Source organism: Epinephelus lanceolatus, chromosome 5 (assembly GCF_041903045.1).
Source record: "Epinephelus lanceolatus isolate andai-2023 chromosome 5, ASM4190304v1, whole genome shotgun sequence".
Classification (NCBI taxonomy): Eukaryota; Metazoa; Chordata; class Actinopteri; order Perciformes; family Serranidae; genus Epinephelus; species Epinephelus lanceolatus.
In genome coordinates, this window is record NC_135738.1 from 46,154,712 (window position 1) to 46,172,312 (window position 17,601).

Genomic DNA, 17,601 nt, shown 5'->3' on the forward strand with positions numbered 1-17,601 from the left:
TGTGCAGATTCGATCACCAGCGATTGGCGCACAATGCATGCTGGTTGGTTTTGTGTCCGACTTCATCCCGACTTGCTCTGACGTATTACAAAAGTGGACGGTGATAAAACCGCGAAAGCAAGGCGGCCGCAGTTTTTAGAGCCAGGTGCTGCAGTTGCTCTCCACCAACTGCACCGCCTGGCTCTCACCTGATCTAACAGCTGATTGGTTTAGATGTTGACTCAACAAGATGACATTTTAGATAAACTTTTCATTTTTGTTGAATTTTAGAGATTAAGATTGTTTTTGTCTGATTTGAAGGTTTATTCTGTAACAGAAAACATGTTGTGTGATTGATGGTGAAGTTAAGTCATCAGAGACTAAATAGCCCTACATTCATCATAAACTATACAGAGTCTACTGTAGATTAATAATGGACTTTTTTAATTATTGAAGTATTTAGCAACACAGAGACTTGTGGTCAGTGGGATGTGAGGATTCTTAAAATAACATCTGTAGCCTACAGATGTGAAGCCCTGACTGTATCTGACTGATCTTTAATGAAAGCTGTTGTCTTGTATTTTTTTTCCTCTGAAAATATAAACCTTATAGTCAAGCACTGTTTATTTAGCCTGTATAGTTGAGGGGACAGGACAAACTGATATGATGCTGATTTACAGGGGAATTCATATCAAATGGAGGATAAACCATGAAAATAAATTACAGATCACCTGCAAAGCATTTTAATAAATTATTCTATCATAATTAAAACAACTGGAGACTGAGAACAAACTGATATATGGGTCTGATCACTTTTTAAAAAAACTGACATCATTCCAGACAGGATCTAAGTGTGTCTGTGACTTCCTGTACGGACTGAAGGCTGCTGGAAACTGTCAGGAAACTGTCTGACTTCACCGCGGCTTTTTGTCACTGCCCCCCGCTGTGGCCGCCTGCTCTCGTCTACTTTCCAGGCAAGGAGCAGCTCATCTCGAACGAGCCTATTAACAAAGTAGTGGAGTGAGAGAGTGGTACATCCTGTCAGCCGAGGGGTTTCCTATCTGTGCAGCCGAGCACCGCAGCACCTCCATGGACTATTACATCCAGACGGTCCCGGTGTTTCCTCCGCAGGCTCCACTTCACTCAGCGTCACTCAGCTGCCCGACAAACCCGCTGCTTCTTCCCACTTTAACCTGAATAACAAACCGGGGCTCAGTGCTCTGGTTGGATCCAAACGGAGAGCCAGGGCTAGCTGGGAAGCTAGCGGAGGCTAACTGGCTGTGCTTCCCTCTGGTCATGCTGCGGCTAATGCTCCGCTAGCCTCACAGCTGCACCTCGCCAACGAGCCTAACAACAGCTATCCACCTGTGTTAACGTCATGACTGACGCACTTACGTGGCCAAAGATCGTCTCTGCCTGAAATACACATTACTCTGCCAGGAAACCAGCCGATACCAGCATCGTTCTCCAGTAACAAAAATGCATTTTTCGCTGGTAAAAAAATAACTCACCAGAGAGGTGAGTGGTCTTAAAAATTTACCAGCCAGAGACAAAATCTACCCGTAATTGGCGAGTGGCGAGTGTTAGTTTTGGACCCTGACAACATCTATTGCATGTCTGTCCGTCCTGGAAGAGGGATCCCTCCTCAGTTGCTCTTCCTGAGGTTTCTAGCGTTTTTTTTCCCCATTAAAGGGTTTTTTTTGGGGAATTTTTCCTTATCCGCTGAGAGGGTCCAAAGGACAGAGGGATGTTGTATGCTGTAAAGCCCTGTGAGGCAAGTTGTGATTTGTGATATTGGGCTTTATAAATAAAATTGATTGATTGAATTGATATGTATCAAGCTGCATGGCGCGGTCCCAGGGAATTGTAGTTTTTAAAACATATAAGTGTTTTTCCTAGATTTGGAAGTTGTAAACACTGAATTGAGAGTACACTGTGGACTTTAAGGGGATGGTAAACACACTTGTGTAATCAGATTTTAAATATCTAATTTCTAAATGGGTGAAAATTAATTTTATCCATATTTTACCCATATCTTACAGCACCCCCAGTTGTTGACTACACTCACATGATAGTTGAGGTCAAGAGCTCTCTATAACAGTTGGTCCCATGTCTGTACCACTTTTCCAATGATGTATTTGGTTTAGCTCTACAACAAAGTTTTGATTTTTTCATTGTTTGTTTCTTTGCTTGTTTTTTTTTCTTTTTTTACTGTAGATAATTACTAAAATGAGTCATCCTCAGACAACACAATACTACTAAAAAGTAGTAGGCTGGTTCTGTGGCGCTGGCTTGGGGTCCGCTCTCCCCTGGTGGAGTGGAGGGTGGCCGGGTTGCCGCGGCGGCCACCTCCCGATGGGAACTGCCCATTGGTTCGACAGCCCATTGGTTCGACATCCCATTGTTCCGAACATATTAAACTCATTGTTCCGAAGTCCGTTCCGAAATCATCATGATGCCCTGTGGTTAAGGTCTGGTTAGGTTTAGACACAAAAACAACTTGGTTAGGGTCAGGAAAAGATCATGGTGTGGGTTAAAATGAAAAAGAAAGTGACAAACACATAACGTTAAGCCGTGAGCCTGCTCCACCTCAAGCCGGTCGCGGTGCACCATACGCCCGCCGCGAACCGTTCAGCACTGCGGACAGTCGGACTAATGGGATGTCGAACCAATGGGCTGTCGAACCAATGACACGGACCCCCTCCCGATGCAGACGGCTCCATGTGATGGTGTTTCCTCTCTTGCTCTTCCATGCTCAGCCTTATTTTTTTCTTCTTATTTATTTACTTATTAGTGGCGTTTGGATTTGGTTATTGCAGACGGACGGCAATCTGAAATGGAATGAAGCCCACAGGCAGTAGACAGTAGCCACAAAACAGTAGTGGAACGTGCCCTATCCACCCATAGCTCAATGCTCTTAAAGCTCTACGCTATCAAAAGCTGGCAAAATACATTTATTTTATTTTATGGCCTTGACATTAACCTGTCATATTGTTGAGTTATCAAGGACACTTCCATGTTTTTGTGTGTATACAGGAATGTTAAAGATATCATTGAGGAAAACGAGGTTGACGTGACGTTGAATCAGGGAATCCGTGTGACCACCATGAAAAAGTATCCTAACTGACTTTACATTGGCATTGTTTCCATGGTACCGGCACGTAATTTCAAACCATTACATGCTGCCACCACGGAATGCGGTGTTAAGAGGTCGTGGTCATTTCACGCATTTCTGTGAGATCAGGCTGTCTGCAGCTCTCAGGGCCCATGCTGGGCATGGCTGTTACCACTTTCACAGGCCCAGTCTGTTTCGACTAAATGTTGACATAAAAAGTAGTAATTCTCACTATGATAAGGGGTCTTTGCATAAAATGCACTAAAATGTTAAAGTTGGTAAATACATGTCATGTTCCTTGATTGATAAAATCTTCATTTGGCCTTTTGCATCAGGGGAACACTAAACTGCACTGGTGTGTCAGTAATTTCACCTTATCAGTAACAGTACAGAGCAAGCTGTGCCCTAATCGAGTACTTAGTAATGTATGAACATTAGTAATGTATGTAATGCATTTAAATGTATTATGGACAATAATTCATCATTTTAAACTGATGAGTTTCTTCTTTGTGAGGTACTGTATGAAAAAAGGTGTCTTTATCCTGGAGTCAGTGCTGAAGTGATGACTCTCAAAGTGTTCACTGCACAGATGGGAAGTCTTGTTTGGAGTCCAGTTCTGTCTTCTCGTGTTGAGTGTCCACTGGTCCAGTCTCTCTGGGTCACCAAGAGGAAAACTTCACACAGACAAATAGATATTAAAAGTAATATACAGTACAGGCCAAAAGTTTGGACACACCTTCTCATTCAATGCGTTTTCTTTATTTTCATGACTATTTACATTGTAGATTCTCACTGAAGGCATCAAAACTATGAATGAACACATGTGGAGTTATGTACTTAACAAAAAAGGTGAAATAACTGAAAACATGTTTTATATTCTAGTTTCTTCAAAATAGCCACCCTTTGCTCTGATTACTGCTTTGCACACTCTTGGCATTCTCTCCATGAGCTTCAAGAGGTAGTCACCTGAAATGGTTTCCACTTCACAGGTGTGCCTTATCAGGGTTAATTAGTGGAATTTCTTGCTTTATCAATGGGGTTGGGACCATCAGTTGTGTTGTGCCGAAGTCAGGTTAATACACAGCCGACAGCCCTATTGGACAACTGTTAAAATTCATATTATGGCAAGAACCAATCAGCTAACTAAAGAAAAACGAGTGGCCATCATTACTTTAAGAAATGAAGGTCAGTCAGTCCGGAAAATTGCAAAAACTTTAAATGTGTCCCCAAGTGGAGTCGCAAAAACCATCAAGCGCTACAACGATACTGGCACACATGAGGACCGACCCAGGAAAGGAAGACCAAGAGTCACCTCTGCTTCTGAGGATAAGTTCATTCGAGTCACCAGCCTCAGAAATCGCAAGTTAACAGCAGCTCAGATCAGAGACCAGATGAATGCCACACAGAGTTCTAGCAGCAGACCCATCTCTAGAACAACTGTTAAGAGGAGACTGCGCGAATCAGGCCTTCATGGTCAAATAGCTGCTAGGAAACCACTGCTAAGGAGAGGCAACAAGCAGAAGAGATTTGTTTGGGCCAAGAAACACAAGGAATGGACATTAGACCAGTGGAAATCTGTGCTTTGGTCTGATGAGTCCAAATTTGAGATCTTTGGTTCCAACCGCCGTGTCTTTGTGAGACGCAGAAAAGGTGAACGGATGGATTCCACATGCCTGGTTCCCACTGTGAAGCATGGAGGAGGAGGTGTGATGGTGTGGGGGTGTTTTGCTGGTGACACTGTTGGGGATTTATTCAAAATTGAAGGCACACTGAACCAGCATGGCTACCACAGCATCCTGCAGCGACATGCCATCCCATCCGGTTTGCGTTTAGTTGGACGATCATTTATTTTTCAACATGACAATGACCCCAAACACACCTCCAGGCTGTGTAAGGGCTATTTGACCAAGAAGGAGAGTGATGGAGTGCTGCGGCAGATGACCTGGCCTCCACAGTCACCGGACCTGAACCCAATCGAGATGGTTTGGGGTGAGCTGGACCGCAGAGTGAAGGCAAAGGGGCCAACAAGTCCTAAACACCTCTGGGAACTCCTTCAAGACTGTTGGAAAACCATTTCAGGTGACTACCTCTTGAAGCTCATGGAGAGAATGCCAAGAGTGTGCAAAGCAGTAATCAGAGCAAAGGGTGGCTATTTTGAAGAAACTAGAATATAAAACATGTTTTCAGTTATTTCACCTTTTTTTGTTAAGTACATAACTCCACATGTGTTCATTCATAGTTTTGATGCCTTCAGTGAGAATCTACAATGTAAATAGTCATGAAAATAAAGAAAACGCATTGAATGAGAAGGTGTGTCCAAACTTTTGGCCTGTACTGTATGTGTTAGGTTACCTACTTCACAGACACCTTTACATTCAAACAATACAACTTAAATTACTTAAATGTTTAACAGATTAATCAATTTATTTTAGCAAAAAAAAAAAGGTGGTGGCCATCATAATCCTCATATTCTGTCTGTACATTATCTATTGTTGTGTAGCTACAGGCCTTTATCCTACACTAATTTTGTTAATATTTTTCATGTGACAGTCAAATGTGACATTGTTTTTTTTTTTAAATTACACACCTTATTGTAATTTCACACAGTTCGCCACTTTTTAATTTACCTATACAAGTAACATTATAGCCTTAATGTTACGTTAACGTTACATTGCTCATATGACAAATTAAACGTTAAAAATGCGTAACGTTAGCTAACTAACGTGGTGGACCTTTATTTTCAAACCTCATACAGACGCCTTTTGTTCAAAATATTATCTCCCTAAATGCCTAAATTCTAACACTTCTCTGTTAGGTTTTGACTTCGATGCATCCCCGATTAGTAATTGTGACATCTTGCTTGAAGGCTAACTGTTAGCTGGCTAGCTAGCTAAGCTTGTTTTGTATTGTATTGTCTGTTGCCCTGTAACTTGATGTGGATGTTGCTGATCCTGATCCAACATGATTTTACCTGTCCTAAATAAAGGCTTATTAATAATAATAATAATAATAATGATAATAAGCTGACAAGCTAGGTGGTGACCTCAGACACCGATACCCGCTAATCAGTGCTAACATATAAATCAAATAATGTTAGGCTAATACTAGAATTTTCGAATTTCACTCACCGAAAAAAAATGGAGCACAGACTTCTTGGACAGTCTGTTGGTACAATTAATTGAACAGCAAGCCACATTACTCCAATATTTGCCTGAAAAAGATATCCAAAAGGCACAAACACGGCTGAGAGGACAGGTTCAATGACTTGAACATGGCCGCGAATTAGCTGAGATGATGCCTAGCAGACAGCCAGCGGCTAGTTAGCATGCTAATAAGCCACCTGTGATGGTGCCACCTGTCACTCAAAGTGGCCACGCCTTTAATTATGTGCAACTTTAAGCCTTAATAAAATTTGAACAGATGACAGTTGTCATGAAAGGGGAAATTAGCTATAGAGACCAAAACCGTTTTTTTGTACCAGGCTGTAAATATGTTCATTTCTGCTGTAAAGTTGAGTATTTTAACATGGGGGTCTATGGGGACTGACTCGCTTCTGGAGCCAGCCTCAAGTGGCCATTCAATGAACTGCAGTTTTTGGCACTTCCACATTGGCTTCACTCGTCATCCCCGGAGGTTGCCACTTGGCTGTGAAGGGATCCCATGGTCAATTTTTCGGGAGGTTCATGAATCATTTAACAATTTATTTTATGGCCATCTGTTTTAATTATTTAAACTTTGTATGTAAAAAATCATATTTTTTCTTTTAGCATGGTGTACGGCTTTAAACAATACCCATGAGCCTCAGCCAACTACAGCAATGGAGAAGTAGCCAAGGAAGAAGGAGAAGTGTGAGTCAGAGCTGCAGCTAATTCAGAATGCTTTGGCTGAAGCCAGATGTCCGAACTTCACTGCACTTGTAGGCTTGTGGACTTTGCTAGCACGTTCCCGGGAAGTCTAAGGGTGCCGATGGCTGTCCAAATCCACAATTTAACCAGCAAGAGGACTTTCTGCAGACTTCCAGAAAGTCCACTCAGGGTGCAGATTTCACTTGAAGGTTGTCTCAACAGACTAGAGACTTTGAAGGGGGCGTGGTAACTGTCATTAATTTTTTTAATTTAACTCAAAAACTTATTTCACCAATACGCTGCCTGAACCCAGAGCCATAGAATATAACAGAGTCGCAACAACGAAAATCCAAAATGCTTGTGCTTTACTTGACTCATGTAGACTTCAGATAGTTCCCGTAAAGTTACTGGAGGACCATTTGAATACACAATACTGAGAGACAGAATTCCGATTTTTGGTAAGTAGCTGTCAATAACTGCATTGATTTACAATATGTATGTAGAACATCATATGCAGTTATACCCTTATGTTGTTTTTTAAAGTAAAATTTGCTAATATTTTAGGATTAGTGTTAATAGCTAGGGTTAGATAAGACTTTATTAACCCCACAACTGGGTAATTCACCCATTACAGCAGCTCAGAGCTCAGAGCAGAGTCAAAGGCAATAGAAAAAAAGATAAAAGTGATTGAGTGCTAAATAAGGATCATTTAAAGAAATATAAACTTGATATAACTTAAAAGGATAGTGCACCCAAAAATGAAAATTCAGCCATTATCTACTCACCCATATGCCGATGGAGGCCCTGGTGAACAACTTTTTATGTCGCAGCTGCAGCACACTTGGATCACTACGGATGAGCAGTATGGAGATACTTTGTGGATTCAATTTTGTGTTCTTGGACGTTAGTCTGGGGCGCTGTCTGCCATTAGGTGTGCTGCCCGTTCCCCTCGCCGATCTCCGCAAGGGATGTGAGGACTCTAAAACTTCACCAGGGCCTCCGTCGGCATATAGGTGAGTAGATAATGAATGAATTTTCATTTTTGGGTGCACTATCCCTTTAAATAATAGAAAATCTACACCTCTCACACCAAACCAGATACTGTATGCTCATTATTGATAGTTGCACAGGATGATTTTAATACATATGATGTGTAATATTTTTACTGTAAAGATATAGAAATGTATAAATATTCTTCCACAGGAAGTGGAAAAATATTGCACACTGGAATTTGTACAGGACTATTACACATTATGTACACAGTACACAGTATAAATATAAGAGATGTGGGTAAGGACATGCACACATATATATACACATATATATAGTAGGAGGAACAGCCTGCTGAACTCTCCCAAAACATAAATTGTAAGTAAATTGGACAGGTGGTGAGATGGGCCTCTGAGAGTCAGATGTTTATGGCTTTGCCCCCGGTCTCACCTCAAAGTTGATAAACTCTTTCACCGTCATCCTGGCGCCAAGAGTGGTAAAGGTGTCAATTGGAAACCCTCCAGATCGCAGTTTGCTGATTACCATGCTGGGAAAATCCAGCGTTTTGACAACTCAGACTCCAACTCACCTACCACCAAAGAATCATATCTTTGATAAAAACAGACTGTTTTCTTAAGAACTGAATACTATGCCTCCAATAAAACCACATCCTCTCTTCCTTTTGTCTCTCCACACTTCTGTCCCTCTATCTGTTATACAACACATCTATGGGAGTCACCCCAGCTCTATCTTACTCTCACCCTGGTGAAGGTGAGATAAGAAAACCAGGTGTGAGCCATAAATTCAGGATAAATTCCTGAGTAGAGACTAAGTTTATTTTGTTAACCAACTTGAAATGTCTCTTGAAAGTAAACTATATATTTTATCCCTGTTCTTGTAGTGTTTGTACACAAAACATTTATACTTGTGTTCCGCTGATATATGCAGTATAATAATCATATTAAATCTAATTTGATGCTAAGAGACGATTTTTTTACCATAATGGGAAGAGTATATGTCTATCGCACCTAACATGTTAAAGTAATCTTGCAAAATAAAGTTCATTAAGTTTCCTCCGAAATAAAGTAATGTCTAAACTGAGAGACCTGCCTTGCCTCAAACAGAGGAGGAGACCAACAGGTGACTACCAATGACTGTCAAGTGACAGCACAATGGGTCACTGAGCAGCAGCTGCAGTTTATAGACATATATATTTTATGTATCTTTGTCTTTTACTGCAATCAATTAATCTCTAATAAACTCAGAAATGTGACTAGGATGTCAAGCAGTTTGTCTGTGCCCTTCCTTCCATGTTGTCCTCTCATATATAGTCTCCACCATGGTGCTGTGTGGGGATGTTCCAATCAAATTTAGCGAGAGGTACTGTAAACAATACACAATTTTTTTCAACTGACAAGTAGATGAGAAAAAAAATATTTTGGCTTAAGTCAGCAGGAGTAACCTTAGATTCACTACAGACTACAACAACAAAATCTATGTAAGGTTATCATTTTCAAAAACTGCATTAGCACCTTCTATCCACCATTGAGAAGCTCAGTGTTTGGTTAAATGAAAATAAGGAACAGGGAAAGGCTTGCAAAACCCAGGGAGCTGAGATTCAGGGTGAGGGTGCTGTCTTATTGCAGGTAGAATTCAGGCGCCATTGCATCCCTCTGTCATTCTTGTGCTGAAAGAGAGAGGGAATAAAGACAGAGGAAAAAGGGTTAGGGATACCTATAAAGGCCTGGGTCTGAAATTGCCTTGGGAGATGAGATGTGGTCTTTGTTCCCCAACTAAAGGAACTTCATTAGTCGTGAGTAGTATGTTTAACATAGTATGTCAAGTGGCATCAGTTAGGATTGAACTTGATTTAAGTTGTCTCATGTATTTGGTTGTCTTTTTGATATGTAATGAGTGTATATACAGTACAGGCCAAAAGTTTGGACACACCTTCTCATTCAATGCGTTTTCTTTATTTTCATGATTATTTACATTGTAGATTCTCACTGAAGGCATCAAAACTATGAATGAACACATGTGGAGTTATGTACTTAACAAAAAAAGGTGAAATAACTGAAAACATGTTTTATATTCTAGTTTCTTCAAAATAGCCACCCTTTGCTCTGATTACTGCTTTGCACACTCTTGGCATTCTCTCCATGAGCTTCAAGAGGTAGTCACCTGAAATGGTTTTCCAACAGTCTTGAAGGAGTTCCCAGAGGTGTTTAGCACTTGTTGGCCCCTTTGCCTTCACTCTGCGGTCCAGCTCACCCCAAACCATCTCGATTGGGTTCAGGTCCGGTGACTGTGGAGGCCAGGTCATCTGCCGCAGCACTCCATCACTCTCCTTCTTGGTCAAATAGCCCGTACACAGCCTGGAGGTGTGTTTGGGGTCATTGTCCTGTTGAAAAATAAATGATCGTCCAACTAAACGCAAACTGGATGGGATGGCATGTCGCTGCAGGATGCTGTGGTAGCCATGCTGGTTCAGTGTGCCTTCAATTTTGAATAAATCCCCAACAGTGTCACCAGCAAAACACCCCCACACCATCACACCTCCTCCTCCATGCTTTACAGTGGGAACCAGGCATGTGGAATCCATCCGTTCACCTTTTCTGCGTCTCACAAAGACACAGCGGTTGGAACCAAAGATCTCAAATTTGGACTCATCAGACCAAAGCACAGATTTCCACTGGTCTAATGTCCATTCCTTGTGTTTCTTGGCCCAAACAAATCTCTTCTGCTTGTTGCCTCTCCTTAGCAGTGGTTTCCTAGCAGCTATTTGACCATGAAGGCCTGATTCGCGCAGTCTCCTCTTAACAGTTGTTCTAGAGATGGGTCTGCTGCTAGAACTCTGTGTGGCATTCATCTGGTCTCTGATCTGAGCTGCTGTTAACTTGCGATTTCTGAGGCTGGTGACTCGGATGAACTTATCCTCAGAAGCAGAGGTGACTCTTGGTCTTCCTTTCCTGGGTCGGTCCTCATGTGTGCCAGTTTGGTTGTAGCGCTTGATGGTTTTTGCGACTCCACTTGGGGACACATTTAAAGTTTTTGCAATTTTCCGGACTGACTGACCTTCATTTCTTAAAGTAATGATGGCCACTCGTTTTTCTTTAGTTAGCTGATTGGTTCTTGCCATAATATGAATTTTAACAGTTGTCCAATAGGGCTGTCGGCTGTGTATTAACCTGACTTCGGCACAACACAACTGATGGTCCCAACCCCATTGATAAAGCAAGAAATTCCACTAATTAACCCTGATAAGGCACACCTGTGAAGTGGAAACCATTTCAGGTGACTACCTCTTGAAGCTCATGGAGAGAATGCCAAGAGTGTGCAAAGCAGTAATCAGAGCAAAGGGTGGCTATTTTGAAGAAACTAGAATATAAAACATGTTTTCAGTTATTTCACCTTTTTTTGTTAAGTACATAACTCCACATGTGTTCATTCATAGTTTTGATGCCTTCAGTGAGAATCTACAATGTAAATAGTCATGAAAATAAAGAAAACGCATTGAATGAGAAGGTGTGTCCAAACTTTTGGCCTGTACTGTATGTCCAGTAAGTATAAAGTGTTCCCTAATACTGTATGCATTCAGCCACTATGGGATATGTCTGTGGGTAGACAAAAGTGAGTTGTTGTGTGTGGGAAGTAAACTCAACAACTGCAGGCACATTTTGGTAAAAACTAGTTTGCCAAGACCAAAAACGACAAGACTAGACGTAGAGCAGATGCAATTCACACTATATTTGTGCATCATGCTGTGGTCTAAAAGAGGAGCGCCACTGCACCACAATGCACCCCTGGACCTGTAACATCATTGTTATCGCCAGTGTAACATGATCCTCATCCTGCAACACTCCTGACATGAGGATGAATGCGTGAATCGCCCAGATCTGCACTCCGAAGGAAAGCCTTCATTAGACTGTGCAATATCGCCCACTACTTGATATTTCAAGTTAATGAACTGTAATAAATTTGAGCTCTCTGTGCTTTGATTAGCTGCTATGAAACATGACCCTCTTCCATTTTATAATGCCTATTAACATATTGACGGTAACTGGTAATATGCAATGTATTACATTTTGACAGTAACTTGTCCAACACTGTATGTTATATATTACATATTTAATATAATGACTCATATAATGAATATAAAATGCAATATAATACATATTAAATATGATTCCTTATCTCTGGAACTATTTGAAACATACCTTGCAAAGTTTTCAGACTCACCAAGGTCTACTCAGAACTGATCTGCAGCGTCCTCTATCACACAGTAGCAGCATCACTGCTGCAGGACTGAAGGACTGAAAGCACTTTTCCTCTAACTTCCCAAAGTTAGATAAAATGGTTTTAAGAGAAGAAAATTTAAAACTAATAGGCTGTTCAAGGTTAACATTATATGTATGGTATGTACAGTATGTAAAGTGCCCTAGCCTATCTGTTAACATTCCATAAATATACTAATTTAGTGGGGGACAATCCCCTAACAGGCTTTAATGCACATGTTAATGTAGTTAAGATTTGCTGATACTATAAAATTTGAATTTTTAGATGTCTTACCCGTTAAAAGTCTGTCACAACCGGTCTTTTCTGCTGTAACTCCATTGTGCTGCCAGCATGTGCTGCTTACTTCCGGGAACTATTGAGAAGCCTCAAGATCCACCATTGCTGTGAAAAAATGGTCCATTGGAGTGAACGGAGATGCCTCTGCTTATCAACTCCCTGATCATGTTAGAATATGGTAACTTTATCCACTGCTCATTTAAGAAGGAACACCACAAGAAACCGTGTTCTTTGTTTAGATTATTAAACGTATGGAGTGGATGGACCGAAGGCAAAGTCCACCTTACCGGAGGGCAGGGGCACAAAAACCCCAGGGAAAAAAAGACGAATGGCCTGATTCTAAGCCCCAAGGCAGCTTCCAGCAAACCCCATGGACCCCATGGCTGTGTTCTGCACCTCTACCAAACAAACCAGAGGGAGGGGGTCTCACTGGGGTCTGTAGGTTTTCTTCCAATGTCCAAATACCTTTGGATGTGGAGCCTTGGACTTTTTCCCTGGGGGTTCTGTGCCTCTGCCCTCTGGACAGATGGACTTGTCCCTGTGGACCATCCGTTCTAGCATTAACCCTACACAAAGTATCAGCAGATGACAACATTTTTAATTAACATTTTGAAGTGGAAATAAACAACTTTTCAACTAGCTAGGGTGCTTATGTTAGTTGACTCTAGCTAATGCTGGTAGCCAGAAACAAACATCTATATGCAATGTACATTTAATAGTCTAATCTAAACAAAGAAAACATTTTCTTGCAGTGGTAGTTCTAAAATGAGCAGTGGATAAAGTTATTTTATTCTGATATGATCAGGGAGTTGATAAGTAGATGCTTACTGCCAACTAAAAAATAATAATAAAGTAGTTACTGATAGTTGGGCTTATTAAAATACTACTTGAGTCATGTAGGCCAGAAATAATGATGCGGAGATATGTATTAGTATAGGCTGTAGAGGGAATGAAAATGGAAGCACAGGCTAGAAAACTGGCTGAAAAACAACAAAAGAAGGTCCTCTAAGAACCCGAAAAGTTGGTTCTCAGCTGGAACCAAAAAAAAAAAAAGGCAGGTTTTCCTTGACCTGAAATGCTAACCGTTACAACATCAGTGGACGCGTCATATTCTACAGGATGGGAAGAGAGGATGGAGAAGGCAATAATGGAGCAGTCAAGTGAGAAACTGTCAGAAAAAAAGAGTGCAGTGGTCCCACTGCACATGAAAGTTGTATTTTGTGTAGCATAGTTTATTTTATTTGCACATGCTGAAACAATGCACCTCAACAAATAATGTTCAATTGGTTTAAAGTGTTTTGAAACTGTGAAAGTGTGAAAGAGTTAGAAAAGAAGAGAAACCATAACAATGCACGTGGAACGGAAACAAGGACATTGAACCAAAACAATGGACATTGAAACAAAGAGACACTATTGCACTAGGCAAAGTTCAGAAATTAGAGAGTATGGTTCCTGTCTTCATTTCTGCAGACATTTCATCTGTGTTTTTCAGGGAGCTGAAAGGCATCGAACCCAAATCATTTGTTACTGTGGTACTAGCCTTGTGACCTGTAACACATACTTTATTCAGGAATTAGTTGAGCTTACTCAAAACTGAGAAAACTAAAAGAAGACCACCAGAAATAAATTAATGATTTTAAGTATATGCTGTTGCTCTGATGGATGTGTAAGTAGGCAACTGTTTGCTAACATGTAAGTGGTAAAAACTTGAGAGGCTGATAATGTGTCAAGGTTGTGGCTTTTATCTTTTGCTCTCAAGTCACCACAAAAATTGATTAGTGCAGTTTTGACAATTACATTAAGAAAACAATAAGCATTAGAATGCATGGTGACATACATTAAAGCTGCATTTGACATGTAGAAATACATTAGTTTTTGAAGAAATAATGTCCCATATCTCAGACACTGTTACAAAATTAAGTTCTAGTGTCTGTAAAAATAATGGACATAGCTACTGTGATGTCACCCATTGGTTCATGGACTCCTGTTTTGAAGCCTCGAATGTGGCATCTTGGCCGTCGCCATCTTGTTTTTTTGGAGCCAGGAGTGACCGTATTTGGGCAAGAGACTGGAGCTGTGGAGGAGTGATGGGTGGATCTGACTGAGAAGGCGAGGACACTATCGACAGACAGTGTTCTAAAATGCAAAGGGGTAAGTTATATAAAAGCCCTGTACATTTGTCACAAATGTTGAAATCAGCTATAGAGACCAAGACTGTTTTTTGTACCAGGCTGTAAACATGTTTATTTCTGCTGTTAAGTTGGGCATTTTAACATGGGGGTCTATGGGGACTGACTGCCAGCCTCAAGTGGACATGAGAAAAACTGCAGTTTTGGCACTTCCATGATGGCTTCCTTTTTCGGCCCCAGACATTCCTGCTTGGTCAGGTCACATGAGTACTTTCAGTTTGGCATTTCCACCACAGACAGTACTCTTAAATATGGGCAGGATACAGCACCCACTGTATTTCTTCATCACCAGTGACAGATGGAAGTCTGCAGCTTGTTTATTGTACATAGAACGGGGTTGCACGCTGACATTTCAACAAAATAGAACAGGCTGCAGTGAGAGTCTGTCTCAATGGGATATTTAAAAATAGCAGCTTTGTGCATTTAGTCCCTCTCAGGCTCTTTAGGGCGTGCTGATGGACTTGCTTTGTCAGTTCATGCATTGAGTAACATTACAAGAAAACGTTTCGCCTTAAAAGTTGTCAACAGTCGGCCCAGTGAATAAAGTTATTGTTCTCTCAGTCTACAGCTGCTGTGAGAGGCAGCAAAACATCCTTTCATTTTATAGTTATAGTTTACTAATATATGTAAGACTTGCCACGATATGAGCAGTGGTTACAGTAAGCCTCATAACCAGCCACAACTCAGCCCTGAGCAAGAGTGCCTTCTATTGACCAATAAACGGACTGCAGTGTTTCTAGCTCCACCTTTTAGTACCAGATCAGTGTGCTAGGTACCCCAACAGATGGGTGACCAAAAATTTGGGAAAAATGTGTACCAAACTGCACTGAACTCTATTGGACTGCTTGGTGGAAATGAGGCCATGTCGTGTTATTTCTGCCTGAAGACTGACTCTTAAGCATTAAAACCTTTCTGTGTAGATTTTTTTTCTCTTTTGTGGCTTTGCTGTCCTTGATGGTTTGGTAAACCTCAGCATGACTTCATCTAAGAGAAGTTTGACGAGTATGATGTCACACTTTGTTAAATAGCGTCCTCTTGTGGTCATCATGTGTCTGAAGTGAAGTTTCAGTGCGCTATGAAATTGTTTTTGGCAGAAAATATTCAATCAGACAATAGTTGGTTTTTTTTCCTTATTATATTACATCTAATATTAAAACACTTGTGATCATACTGTAGTTATGATGCCTCCTGAGCACCACTTCAAATGAACCCTGTTAGTGCCAAGATCATCCCTTTTCATTGTTAAGGCCATGTCAAATGAAGGGTTTCAGACAGATAGTGGAGTTAACTTCTGCAAGGGTTGGGATCAGCTTCATGGTGCATAACAGTGGGCTGAAAGAAGCTAAAAAATAACTGCCAATGTCATTGCCTATTTGTGTGACACAATGTTTCCTGTGTATCATGGCCCACAGCTAATGGAGGAGGATGATCTCTTTGGGAAATGACGTTTGCTTTACTCTGCAGAGTGAAAATATCTAAAAAGTCTGTCAGACTGCTGTTACAGTCGACAGTAGATCCACTGTAGCGCCTGCCTGCCCACTCAGCTCGGACACACCCACAAAAACACAGTACCTTAATTTCATTTACCTCCTTTTAGTTCATGACTTCTTTTACTTTTTGAGGATGTGAATGGCTGTCTGCTTTTTGGGGGCAGTGACTAACATGTCTGATGTGTCAAAATAAGAAAGACAACTCAACTTTTCTTCCTGCTGTCTAGATTTGTAAAGTGATGGTGCCCAAATGGGAAAATATAAGATTTCAGTATGAAATAGCTGTGATCTTTCCGTCTACTGATAATATGACCAGAACACATATCCTTTTCCACCAAGAGGTTCCATTCACTTTCCTGCACCTAATTTCGAACCTTTTGGACATTTCAGCTAAAAATAAATTGGTTCGGAACCCAAAACGGTGGTTCCTAGCTGGAACCAAAAAGTAGTAGTTTTTTTTTTTTTTGACCTGTAGTGTTAACCATGACACCATCAGTGGGCGTGTCATATTCTACAGTTTGGAAAGAGGATGGAGAGGGCAACAATCAGTAGTGTAGTGGCAGGTGATAAGGTGGCTGCACTACTAGGTAGATGGGTAAATTAATAATGAGGAGGAAGTGGGTATACTCTCTTATACATTCCAGTGGCTCTTTTGCTAATAGGTGGGTATACTATAAATAGCCAGAAAAAGAGGTGGGTATATCCTGTACAAATCTCAGAAAAAAGATAATAACACGCACATCCCAAAGAAATATTAAAAGGGTGCTGGATCATAAACTTAACATGCATCAAAAAAGGAAAAGATGATCCGCACACTGATAGAGCTCCTATTAATCCATTTATTTTCTGTCAAGTAACTGTTCGAGCAACGCAGGCTGTATCCTGTACACCTGTGTATATTCTCCACAACAACACTGGCAACAATAGAGAAGTTAAGTAAGAAATCATTGGAGAAAATGAGCTTGAAAATATCTGCAATAACAGAACAAAATAATAATAGCATTGTGCAACACCCTCCATAAATGACACATCTTTGATTACAATGGTTCTGCTCAAAACTGGTGGAAAGGCAGGCTGGTTCACTCCAATAGCAAAGAGTTCTAAACAGAATTAGTTCAAGAACCAGAACTAATTTGGTGGAGGGTAATAATAAGCAGGACAGAGCAAAAGAGAAGCACAGAAATTCAAGGGTGAATTTCCAATACTTATCTTATTTCTGTGTAATAATAATAATAATAATAATAATAATAATAATAATGATAATAATAATAATAATAATAATAATAATAATAATAATAATAAAGCTTTATGACTGCTAAACATTCTTGGAACGGGACACCAGGGGGCTTTAACTTTGTGGTGGTGATATGCTGACCTCTAAAGGCTAAATGTGTAATAGCACTTGACTTTTAATGGAAAAA